The following is a 21,721-nucleotide window of genomic DNA, read 5'->3' on the forward strand; positions in this document are numbered from 1 at the left end:
TATTACGAATGTATGAAAAAACAGCAGAAGAAAATGTATCGGAAAGTCATCAGTTTATAATAAGTAAATATGCAGAAATAAAGGGAAGGCCAATGTAAGGCAGAGCTAATGTTGGATTGTAACCAGCCATAGATAACACTGGAGACTGACAGAGCGGAGGATGTTTGGAAGACAGATGTGAGTCGTCCTGTGATATCGGGTCTTCTGCAGAGAAACATATGCAATACAAATCATATAAAGATGCCCCACCACTTTAACTTATTTTCAAATTGACAGATCACCCCCTCATTTGTCACCCATGACATTCAGAACATCATTTGCCCACAATACACAGAAATAGCAATTTTCTATGTCTTCAAGATGTCAGAGATAGTAGGCTGCTTTATTGTAAGAGATAGACATGTCATGTCACCAAATATTTTCTACAAGGAAATCCAAGTTGTGACAGCTACCAAATGGCCTCTCTAATGACTTTCAATCTACACCAGTCCTTTTAGTACAAAACAAATCATATAACTAAAACTACAAAGTGCCGACTTAAGCAAAGAGCGGGGAGCACTTGTAACAGATTATTTAATGATAGATATTTTATGAAACGCTTAACATTAAACTGAACCTTCCCTTTCCCGTCAAATGTAGAGATAGTGGAGACTTCATACTCTGTTCTATCATCTGTTTCAAGCACATTACTTTCCCCCAAAAAACTGCAACCTGATCTGATTAAACTGGGGCTGATTCACTAAAACTGGACCGTGCAAAATCTGGTGCAGCTCTGCACAGAAACCAATCACCTTCCAGTGTTTTTTTTTTTTTTTTTCAAAGCTTAACCAGTTAAAGCAGGGGTGCCCAACCTTTTAACCACTTCCCGCCCGGCCTATGGCCGATTTACGTCCGGGAAGTGGTTCTGAAATCCTGACAGGACGTCCATGGACGTCCTGCAGGATTTCATGCCGCGTGCGCCCGTGGGGGCGCGCAGCGCGGCGATCGGTGATGCGGGGTGTCAGTCTGACACCCTGCATCTCCGATCTCGGTAAAGAGCCTCTGGCGGAGACTATTTACCACATGATCAGCCGTGTCCAATCACGGCTGATCACGATGTAAACAGGAAGAGCCGTTGATGGCTCTTCCTCACTCTTTTAAAAAAAAAAAAGCATACCAGCGCCACCAATCAGTGCCACCTCATCTGTGCCCGTCAGTACTACCTCATCGATGTCCATCAGTGCCATCTCATCGGTGCCCATCAGTGCCACCATATCAGTGCCCGTAATTGAAAGAGAAAACTTACTCATTTACAAAAAAATTAAAAAGGAATTTTTTTTCAACATTTTCAGTCTTTTTTTAGTTGTTGCACAAAAAAAAATCGCAGAGGTGATCAAATACCACCAAAAGAAAGCTCTATTTGTGGGGGAAAATTTTGTTTGGGAGCCACATCGCACGACCGCGCAATTGCCATTCAAAGTGCGACAGTGCTGAAAGCTGAAAATTGGCTTGGGCGGGAAGGTGCGTAAGTGCCTGGTATGGAAGTGGTTAAAGAGCGAGGGCGACTTGGTAACCGGTCACGGGCTACAACAAGTGGAAGGGACGGAAGACAGATCCATGTCCACTCTGTATATGCAGAGTGGACGCGGACACAGCCCACTCTACTCTGTGGGCCCTCCCATCTGATCCAACCAGATGGAAGGGGACAGATCCCTTTCTGTTTTTTTTTTGTGGATCGGATTGGAGGTAAGTGGCTGCAAATGGACACAAGTTCTGCCACTCCATAGAGGTGGGTTGAAACGATCATGTGAAAGGGGCCTAAGGCTGCTTCCTGATGTGTGGCAGTTTACCTGCACTGTGGGTGCAGCACAGTACACCTGTGCCTTTCCTGCAGGTTAGTTGCACCATGCCATTAATATCTATTATGTCCTGCAGGTGTAGTGCCCTTTCTGAAAGCGTACCAAACCCGCAAGTAATAACAGAAGCCTATGACTCAGTGCAGGTAACCCGAAGGTGCACCTGCAGATCAGTTTGAAAGCAGCCCAGTAACCACTGCAGAACATATATATATATATATATATATATATATATATATATATATATATATATATATTACACTGATCTTAGTAATAAACTTACCTTTAATAATAGTCTTTCATTCAGGTGTCGTCGGCTGTTGCTGTCCCAGACAGAAAGCATTTGGTATCACTCCGCTTGTGACAGAAGCCGGCACTATACAGGAAGCATTGGCATATGCGGCTCTGCTCCCTCCGCAGCCGCTTGCTTCCTCTACCGCTGGCTTCATTCAAAACACTGATGCTCTGGGATGGCTTGATAACCTGCTATCCCAAAGCAGGAGGTCGCGGGCCACATCAGAATGGCCCCCGGGCCACTTGTTGGGCACCCCTGAGTTAAAGTGTTACTAAATCCACAACAGTAAAATCAGTGTGTATATGCATTCACACCTCAGCGTTTTGTAGTTTGAAGCTCCAAAATGCTGGAGTAGAAAAAAATCTATTACTCTCTATGGCGATGGTTCACATCTCCACTCCAAGTTGCCTGAAGCCAAACGCCTGAAGCTCAAAAAAGTTCCAGAGCATTTTTTGGAGCTTGAATCGGGCAGACTTGAGCGTTTTTGGCACGTTTTTATTCCCATAGAAATGAACAGAAACACGCCATTCCCACCTTGTCCAATTTAAACAATGCTAAGGATTCCCTGAATGGTGCCCATGCCGAGTGGCCAATCTCCTGTGTTCATAATGCCACAGGACAGACATTTAGGAAGGGACCCAGAGGCTAGTGGAGATCACTGGAGTAGCGGTGTCCTCTTCAGTGATTTCCAGCTTTCAGTGACATTGGCTAGGTATGGTATATGCCAGGGTTTGACAAATTTGCTTGGAATCTAGGAGCCAGCTAAAAAAGTTAGGAGCCAGAAAACGCACCCGTCCCGACGAGCTTGCGCGCAGAAGCGAACACATACGTGAGCAGCGCCCGCATATGTAAACGGTGTTCAAACCACACATGTGAGGTATCGCCGCAATTGGTAGAGCGCGAGCAATAATTCTAGCCCTAGACCTCCTCTGTAACTCAAAACATGCAACCTGTAGATTTTTTTAAACGTCGCCTATGAAGATTTTAAAGGGTAAAAGTTTGTCGGCATTCCACGAGCGAGCGCAATTTTGAAGCGTGACATGTTGGGTATGAATTTACTCGGCGTAACATTATCTTTCATAATATAAAAAAAATGGGGATAACTTTACTGTTGTCTTATTTTTTAATTAAAAAAAAAAGTGTAATTTTTTCCCAAAAAAGTGCGTTTGTTAAGACTGCTGCGCAAATATGGCGTGACAGAAAGTATTGCAATGATCGCCATTTTATTCTCTAAAGTGTTAGGATAAAAAAAATATATATAATGTTTGGGGGTTCTAATTAGAGGGAAGAAGATGGCAGTGAAAATAGTGAAAAAAATGAAAAATGACATTAGAATTGCTGTTTAACTTGTAATGCTTAACTTGTAATACCAACGGCCACCACCAGATGGCGCCAGCTTACACATCTGGTGGTAATACCAACGGCTCACCACCAGATGGCGCCAGCTCAGAAAAAAAAGGACCCTATTTCTAGTCGCCATTGGGGACCTTGCGACCGGGATTTGTCGAGCCCTGGTATATGCATATGCAACAACTAATCTATTAATCCACAACTAATCAATTATGAAATTAATCGATTACCATTTTCATAATCGATTAAATTGGGTAGCAACATAATGGGGTTTAAAAAAAATTAGCCCTTTATAGTACAAAAAGAGCAAATCACTAGTGTAAATATTACTTTCACTGTCTCACAGTAAAAAATGAACCTCTTACAGTAGCGATAATTTGCTCTTTTTGTACTAATTTTAGTTTTTTTAACCCCATTATGTTACTAAACATCTCAGGCCTGGGTCACACCTCTGTGTTTTTGGTGCTTTGGTGTGTTTTTTGGTGCTTTTTGCAGAAACACACTACAGTTCATTTACAGTGGGTACGGAGAGTATTCAGACCCCCTTAAATTTTTCACTCTTTGTTATATTGCAGCCATTTGTTAAAATCATTTAAGTTCATTTTTTTCCTCATTAATGTACACACAGCACCCCATATTGACAGAAAAACACAGAATTGTTGAAATTTTTGCAGATTTATTAAAAAAGTATCTATCAATACTACTTAACCACTTCACCCCCGGAAGATTTGGCTGCTGAATGACCGGGCCATTTTTTGCGATTTGGCACTGCGTCACTTTAACTGACAATTTGTGCGGTCGTGTGGCGTTGCACTCAAACAAAATTGACATCCTTTTTTTCACACAAATAGAGCTTTCTTTTGATGGTATTTGATCATCTCTGCGGTTTTTATTTATTGTGCTATAAACAAATAAAGCAATAATTTTGAAAAAAAATGCCTTGTTTACTGTATAAAATGTCACTGGCAGGGAAGGGGTTAACACTAGGGCACGATCAAGGGGTTAATTGTGTTTCCTATTGTGTGTTTCTAACTGTGGGGGGAGGGGACTGACCTAGAGCAAATTACAGATAGTGGTTCCTAGCTATTAGGAACTCACGATCTGTCATTCCTCACCGAACAGAACAGGGATGTGTGTGTTTACACACACACATCCCTGTTCTGCCTCTCGTGCCCGTGATCGCTCGCGGCCGGCGGTCATCACGACCGCCGGTCATGAGCATCGGCACCCCTGCGATGCAGCGGGCGTGTACACACCTGCTATCCCGCTGACGGCTCGGAATTTTTCTTTAAGGCAGGTTAAAGTGGCCTTTCAGCCAATGTTATCAGCTGAGATAACATTGGTTGGAAGAAAAATGTAGCATTACTTTAACTGAACCTATGCTTTGCCCTTTAGAGGAAAGCAAAAGGCTTACTCTAAGGCCCTTAGGATAAATGTCATCTCAGAGTAATCTTCAAGTTCCTCCAGTCAGAACTTAACCAGGACGAGGACTCTCTCTGTTCTCAGTCGACATTGCTGGGTCAAGCACCAGCATTGTCACATGGAATAAGTCACGTGCTCATTCATACCTGGAAATATATTTTTTCTTTTACAGCAGCTAAACAGAGCAGTAGGATATAAATAGTCAGTACCCGCTGCTGGAGAGAGGAGCATTAGAGCAGACCTTCACCTCTGTCCTGCATGGGCAAAGAAAAGATGTGTATAGCTCCCAACTGTCCCTGGTTTCGAGGGACTGTCCCTGATTTGGAGAAATGTCCCTCTGTCCCTCGTTCCCCCTCATTTGATCTATATAGTTGTATATAAAATGTACTTTTTATCTCTCAAAAAGTGTTTCCCAGTGCTAAAACTTTCACCCAGTTTCTAAATTGCTGCATTTGTAAATTTTAAAAGCCAATATAAAAGGAATAGTAGTGGTAAGAAAAATCCCTTGTGGATTTAATGAACCCTTTTTTTGGTTAATTCTCCTTTAAGGGGGTGTGGCAGTGGGTGTGTCCTATGCTTACATACTTTTGCTAGTAGGTGTCCCTCATTCCCATCTTAAAATGTTGGGAGGTGTTGATGTGTAGTGTATGTTGTCCAGGACTTAAAACAGTAACGGGTTCTGATAGCATTTTGTGAAAGTAACCACCTTTAACCCATACATTCCATTATGATGTCATTTGATGTCACTGTTGATGTCATTTGTGTTCCACCCTGTGTATGACCACATTACCCTTGTACTTTAACCACTTCCCGCCCGGTCAATAGACAATTGACGTCCGGGAAGTGGTTCTGTTATCCTGACTGGACGTCTATTGACGTCCAGCAGGATAACATACCGGCGCGTGGCCGTGGGGGCGCACAGAGATCAGTGATGCGGGGTGTCAGTCTGACACCCTGCATCTCCGATCTTGGTAAAGAGCCTCCCTCCGGCAGAGGGTCTTTACCACGTGATCAGCCGTGTCCAATCACGGCTGATCACGATATAAACAGGAAGAGCCGTTGATCGGCTCTTCCTCACTCGCGTCTGACAGACGCGAGTAGTGGAGAGCCGATCGGCAGCTCTCCTGACAAGGGGAGTTTGCGCTGATTGTTTATCAGCACAGCCCCCCCACGGATGCCCACACTGGACCACCAGGGAAGCCGCCAGGACCACCAGGGAAGCCCCAAGCATGTGGATGGCCAGGTACATCCCACATGGCCATCCACATATGCAAATTGAGGCCAAATATGTGCCAATCAGTGCCCACAAATGGGCACTGATTAGCACCATTGTGATAGACCGTAAATCTGTGATGCCCAGCAATGCCACCCATCAGTGTCATCAGTGTCATCAATCAGTGCCCACTAGTGCCGCCTATTAGTGTCCATCATCAGTGCCACCTCATTAGTGCCACCTCATCGGTGCCGCCTTATCAGTGCCCGTCAGTGTAGCCGCCATATCCGTGCCCGTCATTGAAGTAGAAAACATACTTATTTACAAAAAAATAACAGAAACAAAGAAAACCTTTTTTTTTTCAACATTTTCTTTTTTTTTTTATAATTTTTTTGCAAAAAAAAAAAAACGCAGAGGTGATCAAATACCACCAAAATAAATCTCTATTTGTGGGAACAAAATGATAAAAAATGTGTTTGGGTACAGAGTAGCATGACCACACAATTGTCATTCAAATTGCGACAGCGCTGAAAGCTGAAAATTGGCTTGGGCAGGAAGATGTATAAGTGCCTGGTATTGAAGTGGTTAAAGTCATTGTGTTTGGCACATATTTTCAAGCCAGGCAAAGACATATAACAGTTGGACAGCTCTAAACCCTAGACAGTTGTTCAAGTAGGTTTCCCGATCCTGAAATGAGTATAGTCTTAGGCCCCTTTCAGGCTGGGTTCACACTACGGTTTTCCCGTCCGTCAGCCGCATACGATTTATATGAAAAACCGTATGCGGCTGAAACGGACGGGAACGTATGGAACCGCACACATGTGCGTTTTCCATTGACATTAATGTTAAAGGAAAACGTATGCGTTTGCCATACTGTTTTAAAAACGACCGCAAAACCGTGGTTGAACACGGTTTTGCGTACGTTTAAAAAACGTTTTGCCAGCAAATCGTACGCACCCGGATGCATCTGAGTGCATACGATTTGCAATGCATTGTCTATCTATACGTTTTCCCGTCCGGGCCCGTACGTTTTCAATACTGAAATCGTATGCGGCTGACGGACGGGAAAACCGTAGTGTGAACCCAGCCTCACACATGCGGACCGTATGTCCGCTTTTTCATCCATCCGTTTGCGGATGAAAAAGAGACATACATTGGCTGACACCCGTAATCGTCCGCCTCCGCAAACATCCGATTTTGCATCCGATCCGTCTGCGGATCGGATGAACACGGACATACGGTCCGTGTTCATTCGCTCCCCCCATAGGGGAGAGCGGAGAAAAGACAGGGCGGTCCCTGCCCTGTCATCCGACGGCTCAGCAGGGATCAACGGAGCGATTCCCGCTGAGCTTACGGACATACGGAGGCGGATCACTACTGATCCGCCCCGCGTGAAAGGGCCCTAACACAGTGGTTCTTAACCCTGTCCTCAAGTGCCCCCAACAGGCCACGTTTGCAGGGTTACCCTTATCTTGCACAGGTGCCTTAAATCAGAGTCAATGTTATTTTGGAATGCTATTTTATCTAAGAGAAATGCCCAAAACATGGCCTGTTGGGGGTACTTGAGGACAGGGTTGAGAACCACTGGTCTAAAAGATTATCCTCCAATGAAAAGTATATTCCATTGCTTTGCAACCCAAATCAAAGGAAGGCATTATTGTTGCATTTATGTTACATATAAAGACACTGGAAATAGAATACCGAAGTCCACATATGTCACTGTGTACACCTGCTGTGCAGAGGTAGGTGTAATTCATATGAAAGAACAAATAATATGCTGTAGCTATGATTTTGATTTACACCTAGATGGGAACAAGACAAGCTATTTATTACCATGCCTTGGATCCTGTGGAGATTCACCATAATTACAAGGGGTAGACTTCATCTTTACAGCTTTCTTCATCCGATTTCCTGCTAATTACGTTACATATCTGAATCATCCAGTGAGTCAGAACGGACACATCAGAGGCTGCCAATCACCAATAAGCTTTATTTGTATATATACTTAAAGCAATGTGAATGTACTCTACAGTTTAAATCTAAAGAAAATATTCTATATTTCGTTAGTAATGCCATTGACTAAATCTATTTATGTTCATAAAGTCAAAACTTTGACCAGCTCAGCCATCATTCACTCCTGTTATTGTAGAAATTAGATTGGCCATACATACAAAGATTAGTTTGTCTGACTAATATTGAACTCAGACTTAGGTGGCCCTTTTTAAGGGGAGTTCCAGCCTTTTTTTAAAGCGGATGTGCCATGGGAACAAAATATTAAAAGACAGCAGCTACAAATACTGCAGCTGCTGACTTTTAATATTAGGACACTTACCTGTCCTGGAGTCCAGCGCCGATCGCAGCAGAGCACGAGCGATCGCTCGTCACTCTGCTGCTCCCCCCGCCATCCACGCTGAGGGAACCAGGAAGTGAAGCGCTGCGGCTTCACTGCCCGGTTCCCTACGGCGCATGCGCGAGTCGTGCTGCGCCCGCCGATTGGCTCACACGCTGTGTGCTGGGAGCCGAGTGTTCCCAGCACACAACGGGCGACAGACGGGATGTGACGGAATGCCCGTCTTTCGCCCGTAGCGTGTGGCCGGAAGTGGGTGCAAATACCTGTCTTTAGACAGGTGTCTGCACCCCCCTCCCCCCTGAAGGGTGTCAAATGTGACACCGGAGGGGGGGAGGGTTCCGATCAGCGGGACTCCACTTTAGGGTGGAGGACCGCTTTAAGTTTATTAAAAGTCAGCAGCTACAAAAAGTGTAGCTGCTGGCTTTTAATAAACAGACACTTACCTGCTCCACGGCTCCAGCGACGCGCCGGCCGGGGCTCTGCTCCTCGCCCCCCCTCGCCGGCCGGCGTCTTCATTCCTAGTGTGGGCACCCGGCAGTGACAGCTTTCGGCTTCACGGCCGGGCACCCGCTGCGCATGCGCGAGCGGCACTGCGCATGCGCGAGCGGCACTGCGCATGCGCGAGCGCCGCCGTCCGATTGGACAGGCGCTCGCCTACAGGGAGGGGCTGCAATAAGGCGATTAAGCTAATCGCCTTACCAGCCCCTCGGCGGAAGGAGGAAGTGGGACAGGAAGTCCCCTTCTCCTGAAGCCCCTACTCCCCCCCCCAAAAAAAAAATTACATGCCAAATGTGGCATGTAAGGGGGCGAGGAGTGGGTTAAGCGGAAGTTCCATTTTTAGGTGGAACTCCGCTTTAAGGCATGTCAAAATCTGAAGAATCTTGTTATATTGCACCTGCAGGTTGTTTTGGGAGCAAAATTTCTGCATATAAGAATCAAAGGGGTCATGGTTTGTTCAGACTTTTCACCCCTTGTTGAACATTATCCAGTTGGACAACAATTGGGAAGAAAGTCTTGAGCTTCCCATGCAACTAAGAATAACTGCTGAACTAACCTAGAACTCTCCAAGCTTTCTAAGCAAAGGGCCAGTTTACGGTCCTTTAGACTTTAGGGGGGCTGGACTGTGGCCATTGGGTGAAGAAATTGTCCTGACATCATTGGGAGTAAACAATGCATCTTTGGAATTAGAGGTAGGAATAGTGCCCCATTGTTGGTGTCAGTGGGAGCGATAGTGTCCCATCGCTGGCATAAATTGACAAAATAGTGCCCCATCATTGGAGACAGTTTAAGGCAGGGGTACCCAACCAGTGGCCCGCGGAGCCCTCTGATGTGGCCCGCGACCTCCTGCTCTGGGTTGGCGGAACCGACATCCCAGAGCATCAAGTGTTCTGAATGAAGCCAGCAGTAGGGCAGTGTGAAAGCAGCCTTAAGCCCATTTCACGCAATTGGTCCGACCCAGTCGGAACCCTCCATTCACCTTTAATGCGAACTGCTAAAAAAAAAAAAATCAGAAGGGGATCCGTCCCCTTCCACCTGGGTGGATCGGAGGGCCTGTAGGGTAGAGTGGGCTGTGTCCGTGTCCTCTTTACCTATGCAGAGTGCACATGGACCTGTCATCCACCTGCTCCGCATATTGTGGCCCGCGACCGGTTACCAAGTCGCTTAAATGGCCCTCGCTCTTCAAAAGGTTGGGCATCCCTGGTTTAAGGAATAGAGCCCTATTGTTGGCATCAATGGAAGAATAAGTGCCCCATTGTTGATGTCAGTAGCAGGAATTATGCCCCATTGCTGGTATCAGTGGGAGAAATAGTGCCCCATTATTGGTGTCAGTGAGAGGAATAGTGCCTCATTTTTTATGTCAGTGAGAATAGTGCCTCATTGTTGGTTTCAGTGGATAAAATAGTGCCCCATCATTAATGTCAGTTTGAGGAATAGTTCCCCTATTGGTGGCATAAATGGGAGAAACAATGCCCCATTGTTGATGTCAGTAGCAAAAAATGATGCCCCATTGTTGGTGTCAGTGGGAGTAATAGTGTCTTGTACCAGTGAAATTAAAAGTGTCCCAAAGGGCCAAAAAAAGGCAAGTAAAGGATCGCATCTGGCCCCCGGGACACAATTTTAAGCCCAGGGCACTGAACCAATTTTTCTTGGCCAATATTTAGCCCAGGTGGCTAACTTAATCTATTATGTTTGCAACCAATTTTTTTTAGTAAGAGCTATGCTATCTTTGAATTAAAAGAAACCTGCACTAAAACACCACTGGCCTTGGTGACCTATCCTTCTGAAGATGATAATTGTTAGTCTGCCGAGGTTTTCAAAACTTTAAAGGGGTAGTAAAGTTTCTATTTTTTTTTTAAATAACAAACATGTCATACTTACCTCCGCTGTGCAGCTCATTTTGCACAGAGTGGCCCCTATCCTCATCTTCTGGGGTCCCTTGGCGGGTGTCTCGGCTCCTCCTCGCATCAGCTAAACCCCCTGGGAAGCTCTCTCCCAAGGGGGTTGCCTTGTGGGCACGCTCACGAGTCCTGCAGTTGGCGTCCATAGCCGCCAACTACAGGACTCGGCCCCGCCCAATGGGCCTTCTCATCATTGGAGTTGATTAACAACCTATTGCTATCAATCTATCCAATGAAGAGCCAAGAAGCCCGGGCCGAGGAGCCAGCGTGTTCTCGACGCAGGACTTTTGAGGGCTCTGGTAAGTAAACGGGGGGGGGGGGGGGCTGTAAGCATCAGATATGGTTTCACCTTATTGCATAGGATGCATTAAGGTGAAAAAACAGAAAGCTTTACAACCCCTTTAAGACATAGACATGTAATAAATGCCCAGGTCAGAAATGTTGCCCTCTCTATGGCAGTCATGATATGAATGCTTGTTTCAGGTCACTGACTCAGAAAGTATAGAAGTCAAAGACAGGCAGGCAAAGTCAAATTTCCCCACGCTCTGGGGAAAATTCCCATTGCAAAATGAACAGCCTATTTGCCTTTAGTAAATCAACCCCTTACTATTCAAAGTTAATTTCTCTGTTAAACTGGTTGCCGACCAGCCCCATCAGTTCTATGGCGCGAGAGCCCGTAGCTCTACGTCGGCAGGCGTAGTGGGCACTAGGGACGTGCGCCCCCGCTCTCTCCTGGCTCCCGCACGCGTGTCCGGTGGTCGCGATCACCGCCGGGCACCCGCGATCTCTTGTTACAGAGCGAGAACCGGGAGCTGTGTGTGTAAACACACAGCTCCCGGTCCTGTCAGTAAAGAAATGCCTGACCGTCTGTTTATACAATGTATGAACAGCGATCAGTCGTTTCCCCTAGTGAGTACACCCCCCCTACAGTTAGAACACACACAGGGAACATACTTAACCCCTCCACCGCCCTTAGTGTTAACCCCTTCCCTGCCAGTGGCATTTTTATAGTAATCAATGCATTTTTATAGCACTGATCACTATAAAAATGACAATGGTCCCAAAAATGTGTCAAAAGTGTCCGAAGTGTCCGCCATAATGTCGCAGTACTGAGCAAAAATCGCTGATCGCCCCCATTACTAGTAAAAAAAATATATAAATACAAATGCCACAAAACTACCCCCTATTTTGTAAACGCTATAACTTTTGCGAAAACCAATCAATAAACGCCTATTGCAATTTTATTTTTTTACGGAAAATATGTAGAAGAATACGTATCGGCCTAAACTGAGGAAAAACATTTTTTATATATATTATTGGGGGATGTTTATTATAGTAAAAAAGTAAAAAATATTCATTTTTTTTCTAAATTGTCGCTCTATTTTTGTTTATAGTGCAAAAACTGAAAACCGCAGAGGTGATCAAATACCACCAAAATGAAGCTCTATTTGTGGGGAAAAAAGGACGCCAATTTTGTTTGGGAGCCACGTCGCACGACCGCGCAATTGTCAGTTAAAGCGACGCAGTGCTGAATCGCAAAAAGTGCTCAGGTCTTTGACCAGCAATATGGTCCGGGGGTTAAGTGGTTAAAGATAAGCATACATGAGCCCTTCCCGGATGATGGCTGAATGTTAATCACTGGAGCCTGTAGGTGCACAATGTTTTGCCTAATGGTAAATCCATTCCTGATCCTAGGAAAAGGCACAACTGATGGCAAAGAAATGATGGACTCGCGGCAGTAAGGACTCAGATACAGTAATACACAATTTAGTAAGTAAGTTTCAAAAAAAGATTACAGTGTATCTATTTCAGCAAGTTCTGTTACTTTTTTTTAATGTTATGAGCTGTTTTACTGCCACCAGTAATGGGATGTAAGCAAGCTGCCATAGCAGCTGTGAAACTATTTTTTATTTTTTTACTTTCAGTCTCCGGGCTATTTTGTAGAAATAATCTGTGTGGCTGTAAAGCTACCCAATCACTTTTACAGCTAATGTCAGGCTGAAGAGGTTCCAAGAATTATATTAAAGCAGCCATCCACTACACAACCACTGTTTACATGGCTCTAACATTTTCCAAAAAAGAACATATGAGATAAACATGTCAGGATGCAACTATTGAATCATCCTACTAATGCAAAAATGCATTGCAATGCTCATGCAACATACTGATGTGAACAGCTTCATAGATTGTAGTGATAACTAAATTCCATGTGCTTTTAGCATTCTGTGATCCTCTGTAGTAGGATCAAATAAATTGCAATGGTGTGAGTGGGTCGTTGGGGAAAAATGATTGCGATTTGCTGGGAAGAATAAAACCCACCGGACTAACTCACCCCTTGAAAGAGATTGAGGGGGGTATATTTACTTTAGTAAGGGAAGCTTTGCAAATTGATGATTATGCCTCAATTAGACTTTAAATTGTATGAGCGGGCAAAGATTTTCTGCTATCTGTAGACCCATTAAAAAAGAACTAAAATCTGGAAGCTTTGCCCAAAAAAAGGCAAGGAGATGGCAATGGACTAGTCACCAGTCTCTGCAGCTGATCTTTCCCGGTACTTATTTAGAATGCCTTGCTCTGCACTGCATCTATGTGTGGAGGCAGCCATCTTGGTGGAGGCAGGTCTTTTCTTCCTTGCTTAGAGCCTCCAGCAGGAGAACACAGAGGAGCACAGCAGTGATATCACCAAGGGGTTGTTGTAATCACCTCTCCTAAACACAGCTGTATCCACAATGGAAAATGGACAATGGAAAAATAAATAGCTGGATAGCCGCACTCCAAAAAAAATCACCTTTATTAAAAAAATAGATATCAAGGCATCACGGGGAAGTACAGACTAACTGCACAGCCACTGACACGTTTCACACCGAATGCAGTGCTTAGTCATAGCATAAAGTGGAGCTCCTTTATATAATGAGCCCCGCTTTTCCAGAACTTTCCACAATATCAAGTAACCTTCCTAAATGTACCAAAGGTCACGTGATACTTTTCCTTCCCGCCTAAGCCCTGTTTAAACTATTTGAAGGGACAGTCCTTTTAAATCTGAGGTAAATGTTTTTTGTTTTTTGAGGGAGGAGCGACTGCATGCCCATTCTGTCGGGCCCAAATGTTTGTGCCCTCCTTTTGCATTCTAACATTAAGATTGAACCAGATGATTAGGTAATGAAGGCTATAAATAAAAAATATAGTGCTGCTAGATTTTGGGTTTTGATACACTTGCAGTGCCGCAGCAGTTTAACCTTTTGTTCTCCCTGCTTGTTCACTGTCCTTCCCCACTCCCCCATCCCCTCCTCCCTTCCCTTTAGTTTCCCCTCTACAAGTCCTTTGGTAGCGCGGTAATACCCCTTCTCACAGGTAATGAAGGCTGACCCTGTTGTATGAGAAACACAGAAATCTCTTCAAAAATGTAAGAATCGCCAAAAATTATTATTAAAATATAGCTTGCACTGAGTCATTTATTGTTTTATTCTCAAGAAAGCTTTCACACTAAGGCGGTTTTCAGGCGTTTTAGCGCTAGAAAAAGTGCCTGTAAAGCCTAGACATGTGACTTTTCACACTGGGGCAGTGCATTTGCAGGACGTTAGGAAAAGTTCGGTAAGCAGAATCTTTGGGACGGTTTGGGAGTGCTGTATACAATGCTCCCAAAATGCCCTGCCCATTGAAATGCATGGGCAGCACTTCCAAAGTGCCTGAAAAACGCTTCAGAAGTATCGCAACACAGGTGTTTTTAACCCCTTCCTTGGTCTTAAAAGTGCCCCGCTATCGGCTAAAAAGCACTGCTTAAACAGCGCTAAGACAAACGGCGCAAACGCGGCCATGGCCACAGTGTAAAAGGGGTCTAAATGGAACCTTGCAAAGCAGCTGTGTAAATTGAACAGAGAATGCTACTTGCTTGGCTGCCCCTTAGTTATGTGTTACACTGACCTAAAAAAATGCATGCGAATCGAAAATGTCAGTGTGAGGTTATGTATTATCTGTATATTTTTCCTAGGCCAGTGACTAAATAAGTTCTGAAGCCTCTGGATCAGAATAACAGGCAGGAGTGAGTACTTTCAGATGGGAAGGTAAACAGTTTCAGCCTCTGCATTTCTTCAGTACAGGTTTCCTTCCACCAAAAAATGTTGGGGAAAAAAAATTCTTGCCCTCTGCTGATTTAGAAGCAATGAGCCATGCTACCCTGGGGATTTGTCATACATTACACTGAAATCTCTCCTCCTAGGATCTGGTTGTATAGAAACAATGCCACTTGTGTAAAGCTAGCCTAAGGCGAAGGCCCCAACACACAGATATCAGTGCACACTAAGGAGCCATTGTCACTCCATGTATTGTAAATAAACCACCAATCTAGATAACTTGAATCACTAGTAATCAGAAAGAATTGAATTCTGTATTATCTGTGAAGGTGAACAGAGCTACCCCATCACTCCCCACTACTGCCTACTGCCTTACAGGCAATTTAGGAGACCCTAATGCCGCGTACACATGGTCGGACTTTTGACCGGGCAAAACTCAGTCGTAATTTTCGACAGAAAAATAGAGAACCTGCTCTCTATCTAAGTCCGTCGGAAAAAGTCTGATGAAGAATACACATGGTCGGAATATCCGATGAAAAGCTCCTATCAGACTTTTTCCATTGGAAATTTCCGACCGTGTGTACGCTGCATAAGAGACAGTACAGGAACAGTTACAAAATGAAGGGATTTTCTGTCCAAAAGGCTACATGAGGTTGTAGGGAGGGCGGCACTGACACTCTGTCCTCAGACACCTCCTGCACCATAACAATTGACACTGGTCCAGCTGGTAGCCTCATAGCAACCTATGATGCTGTGGGGCCTGGCCCCCTGCACCCTAGCAACCAATAATGCTGTGCAGCCTAACCACTTTGTTCTAGTATCCAATGATGCTGTGCAGCCTGGCCACCTGTGTCCCAGCAACCAATGATGGCTGTGCTGCCTGGTAGTCTGCATCCTAGCAACCAATGACGATGTGCCCCTGCATGGTCCTGACAACATGTACACTTTAGTGGGCGTGGGTGTCATTTAAATAAAGGGTACTTTGGTAATAAATTCCTTTGAATCTAAACAACCAGACGCATGTGTGTACGGTAAGCTGAAGACCAACTAATACCAACTGTACTCTGTAGGATGGTGATAAATCACAAGTTTCAACCCCAAACCTCAAATCAGCCCACAGTTCAATGTGGCAAATGCAACTGATTTCATACATATCTAATAATATTATACTGATAATATCCTAATTTACATCTCCCTCCTATGAATCTAGTGGTCAACATGCCTACAGGGTGCTTACAAAGACCAGCTTCACAAATAAGCCTCAGTTTCCAGTCCAAACAAACCAAAATAACCACATTGTATTACACAATTGGGATGACTAGGTTGAGAATCTTCACTCCAAAAATGTTAAAAACATCTGCACGTGATTGGGTATTCAAAATGAACAGGAATTCGTTTTGACTTGATTGGATAATTGAATATTCACAAATTTTTGTATTAAAGATTCAAAGTTTGCTTTCACACAAGAGGTTCCGATAGGGTCCTCCTGTCCGTTCTTCAGGGGGACTTGATCGGACCCTCTATTCTCCTCAGTCAGATATAAACGGACTATTGTCTTTTTACACCTGGCTACCTCTGATTCGCAGGGGTGTATTTAGGTTTTGTGCTGCCCTAGGCCTGACTAAACTCGTGCACCCCCTAATTTAAATATGACCCACCCCTTCCTGTCTAGGCCACACCCCTTGTTGTTTAAGACCCGCCCTAAAATTTTCGAGTGGGGACACTAGTTCTGAGGGCCTGAGGGGGGAGGGGGGAAATGGATTCCCTTAATTTGCATAATTTCCTCTCACTTCCTGATTGGCTATGGGGCAGGGAGTGAAGGGAAATCTCTGCAATGGAACAGGGTTGGTACAAAAAAAAAGTACTACTTTAAGCACAAAGTTCTGATAATTTTATGGAGAGGACTAAGAAGATATAACCATACCAATGGTGCAGCAGAAAATATATAGCACAGTGAGGAAGGTTTGTGGTCCAGGATGATAGGACAGTCAAAATTATAAGCGGCGCCCCCCCCCCCCCCCCAGTTGCGGAATGCCGGCCGCCCACATACAGGAAGCAGTGCGGCCGCTTTATGGGGACGCTAGACTAATTTTCCTTTCAGCCCAGTCTGCCCCATAAGACTGGCGCTAAACTAACAGTGTAGCGCAAGTCGGCGGAGACTCTTTCTGTGCTGCCCCCCTGCAAAGTGCTGCCCTAGGCCTGGGCCTTGTTGGCCTAGGCCAGGATACACCATTGCATCAGGCAAAAACAAATGGAAAAGGATCCGCTCCCCTCTGTCTGGCCGGATCAGAGGGCATTTGGGTGCAGACAGCCAGATCTACCATAGAGCAAAGCGGGCTGTGTCCTTCCACTTATGCAGGGCTGTCATCCGACTGCTCAGTTCACCAGAGGATCAGAGAATGGATTCCCTGCTGAGAAAAAACGGAAATCAGTGCTAAAAATATGTACTGGACCATGTGAAAGGGGTCTTAAAGAGGAACTTCAGCAAAGCTCATACCTGAAGAAAAAATACTTCCAGCATGTTAAGAGATTGTCAATGAGATATATTGTAGCTACTTTATTTATAAAAATAATGTGTTTGCATATGTTAAAATGTTATTATTACTATTACACTCGCCCTGCTTCTGACATCGGCCATATTAACTGAGAGCTCCATTCTGAGTCTCTGTCCGATGATTGGCGAGTGCCGGAAGACATCAAGTGTGCTGCTTTTCCTAGAGGAAGAGATAGATTTGAGTCCCTGCTTTGCAAGAACACAGAACCAATCCCTCCCCCCGTCAGAACAGAACTCTGCCTTTTTTACATGATTGGCGGGTGCCGGTGGATGTTGAGTGCTCGGCACCCACAGATCAGCTTCTGCTGAATAATCACAGCAGAAGTGGCACAACGGCGGAATGCACATGCCCACTGCAGGCGGAAGTGCCACATCACATATATACGTGATCCGGCACACAGCTGCCGCCCTGTAGCAGTAAGACTACTATAGGGCGGTCAGCAAGTGCTTAAAAATGGACACTTGTGACCAATAAAGAGATATAGTAAAAAGTATGTTCTCAAAATCCCAGCTGAATCTGAAAATATTGATTTGTTTATCAGACAGGAAACTCTTAGATACAGCATGCCTTCCAGAACTTGGAAGTAAATCAATGTCCAGCAGAACATATTAATGCTCCCATGTTCTCATTACAAAGCCTGATTATATGTTTGCAAATTGAACGGTTGTAACGACGGTAAAATGAACAAAACACAAAGGCTAAAAAGGCATAAAGCACTGATAAATAAAACGGCACATTTACTGTATGTGTGTCTAATGACATGTACAATGTACAGACTGCAGCATGACTTTACTCTGTCATAACACCATAAGCACCAATCAGGTAAAGGCAAGAGTAATAAGGCTTAATGGAATGAAATGTGCATTATTTTACTCTGCTACGCCTTCCATGACTCAAAAAACAAGATAACATAAAATGAAGCTGAAACAATGTATACCAAGGCTGTGATAGAGAGAACAACCATGAAGGAGCATTGCACGGAAATCACAAGATATCTGCCATGTAAATATGCCTCTTCCCTTCAGCCATTAACTGGAAACCAGTGACCGCAGGAACAAGTGAGTGAAGTATGGTGGCTACTGACCTAAAGATGACAGTTTAATGGAATCATTTGTCATCCTGCTAGTAAGTCTCAATTGAAAACAATAAAGCTGGAATCTGAGGTAGCAAGACTTACTAGCGATGACACCTCATCGGAATTAACACTTGGAGCTCAGAGCAAGGACAACCGTTCAGTCATGGGCTGAAATATTTCCCAACAGCGGCATACATTCATATATGATGAAGGAGGACAAGAAATGGCTTTACTACTGAAAATGCACACAGTCTAGATCCAGGTCTATGGCTTAATAACAATACCCAACAAAAAGTTTATTTAGTAAATAACTTGTTTCGATGCAATGGTGTGCATTATATTGTAATAAAATGATAATGGTAAATACAAAACAATATTGTCCCAATGACACAAACAACACCTGAACAACAAATCCTACAATGGATGGTTATATTTGTGTTCACAAAAAAAAAAGACATATATATAGATATATATCTATGTATATATATATATATATATATCTATAGATATATATATATATATAGATAGATAGATAGATAGATAGATAGATAGATATATAGATATATATCTATATACATAGATATATATAAATATATATATATATATATATATATATATATATATAGATAGATAGATAGATAGATAGATAGATAGATAGATAGATTCGCTTTTTAATAGAAATATTATATATATATATATATATATATATATATATATATATGTATATATATATACACAGAGCTTTTTTTCTCAGAAAATAGGTGCAGGAACTGAACCACGACCCCGTTCAGATTTCACAAACAGTAGAAGGGTCTTAAAGGGGCATTAAATACCAGGATTGCATTACATACAGAGTGCAGAGTTCAGGGGGAGTTACATACAGAGTGCAGAGCTGTCGCTTGTAAACACAGAAACCAGACTTCTGTGTTTATAAGTGATTGTGATGAGCAGGCACCAAAGTGTCTGAGCCAAAGGTGGTGGAACTGAGTTCCCCCAAGTTCCCCCTGAAAAAAAGCCCTGTATATATATATATATATATATATATACATATATATATATATATATATATATACATATATATATATATATATATATATATATATATATATATATATATATATAGTACACACACACACACATATACATATAGGGCCAGATTCACATATACTTGCGGCGGCGTAACGTATCGTCTATACGTTACACCGCCGCAAGTTTTCAGCGCAAGTGCCTGATTCACCAAGCACTTGCGTGTAAACTTACGGCGGTGTAACGTAAAGGCGTCCGGCGCAAGCCCGCCTAATTCAAATGGGGCGTGTACCATTTAAATTAGGCGCGCTCCCGTGCCGGACGTACTGCGCATGCTCCGTTTTGAAATTCCCCCCGTGCTTTGCGCGAAGTGACGTCATTTTTTTGAACGGCGACGTGCGTAACGTACTTTCGTATTCCCGGACGTCTTACGCAAAAAAAAAAAAAATTGGAAATTCGACCCGGGAACGACGGCCATACTTTAACATGGCTCATCTAAAGTTAAGCCATGTTAAAGCAGCCGTAACTTTGCGACGGGAAAAAATTACTAGGGACGACGTAACAAACGCGAAAACCGTCGTGGAATCGCCGTAAAACCTAATTTGCATACCCGACGCTGGAAAACGACGCAAACTCCACCCAGTGGCGGCCGAAGTATTGCATCCTAAGATCCGACGGTGTAAGTCAATTACACCTGTCGGATCTTAGGGCTATCTATGCGGAACTGATTCTATGAATCAGCTGCATAGATACACTCAGAGATACGCCGTCGTATCTCTTCTGTGAATCTGGCCCATAGTGTATAAATAAAATACTCAAATATATAATAATAATAAAAATAATAATATTAAAAAAATCTAATATACTGTAAATAAAAAAAAATCTAATAATAAAAAACAAAATGAATAATATAATTATGTCTATTTTTTTATTGGAAATATAATATATACACATAATTTATATTATTAATTTTGTTTTTTATTACTTGATTTTTATATATATATATATATATATATATATATATATATATATCGTATAAAAATAAAAAATATGATAATTGACTCTAAATTTTATATATATATATCATAAGCTTGTTTAGCATTTCTCGTGCATTTCTATGCAGAATAATGAGGACCAGGACAATGAAATCCAAGTTGTCCCATTAGTAGAAACACAACAAGCTCTCTTGGAAGCCCCCAATAATAAATAGAAGGGAAGTTCTGATCACAGGGGGGTCTTCAGATTGTTTTCTTGTCTTCCCATACAAAGACAATGATGACTATTGTATAAAGAAGGATATATAATACATGTATATAGAGAGGAGTGTGCGGTGGGCGGTGGGTGAAGAGGGGTGATGAGGGTACATGGGATCCGTATGGGATCCATGGATTGAGAACTTAGTTTGGGATGATCCCGGTGGGGTGGAGGGCTGGGTGTGCCTCCATTGTAGAATGCAGAGTAATGATGATGATGTGTAGGGAGCTCAGGACCAGGGACAGCACCTGCAGTCCGATGTATTGTGTATGATGAGAGCGGTGACCCCGGGGAGCGGCACACACACACACAGTCTATGGGGACACCCTTCTCTCTATAGCAACCGATCAGAAGGCACTGATCCCGGCTCACTGCGGAGGGTCCCCTGTGCCTCCTCTCCATACACATCACCCCTGGATCTGACCCCCTCTACTTTCCCTTCACCCCTGGAAGTGCCCTTCCTCAGGGGGTGACAGGTGTGCCCCCCAGTACCTGTTCTGCAGTGCCTCCTCCTCCTGTGTTCTCAGGCAGTACACAGCTCTTCTTCTATTGTGCTCCGGCTTCCCAGCCACACGCTGAGACTACTAATCAACCCGGGAAGATGGATGGACACACCGCCTCCAGCGGCCGCCCGGCAACCTGACTAAGGAATGGAGAAGAATGCACCAGAGAGAGAGAGAGAGGAGGGAGGGGGAGGATGTTACCATAGTGACGCCTGGCTGCCCCCCTCCTCCTCTTCATCCTCCTCCTCCTCCTGTGTACCTTGTAGTAAAGGAATAGAGTGTAATAAGCATGACACCGGAGGGGATAAGTGTGCCCCCCTCACCATTTATATATATCATGGGATGTGTGTCCCCCCTCACCATTTATATATATC

At 43.8% G+C, this 21,721-nt stretch overlaps 1 protein-coding gene across 3 annotated transcripts in view; it reads right to left on the minus strand.

The window, feature by feature from the left end:
• The window catches only part of APBA2 (amyloid beta precursor protein binding family A member 2), a 570,259-nt gene extending 548,771 nt beyond the window's left edge, over positions 1-21,488 (minus strand). For all 3 annotated transcript variants that reach the window (XM_040342812.1, XM_040342811.1, XM_040342810.1), the window contains exon 1: positions 21,337-21,488. The gene's annotated coding sequence lies outside the window, so the exon portion shown is untranslated. The remainder of the gene's footprint in view (positions 1-21,336) is intronic.
• Positions 21,489-21,721: the final 233 nt, after the last annotated feature.

Source organism: Rana temporaria, chromosome 3, assembly GCF_905171775.1.
Source record: "Rana temporaria chromosome 3, aRanTem1.1, whole genome shotgun sequence".
NCBI lineage: Eukaryota > Metazoa > Chordata > Amphibia > Anura > Ranidae > Rana > Rana temporaria.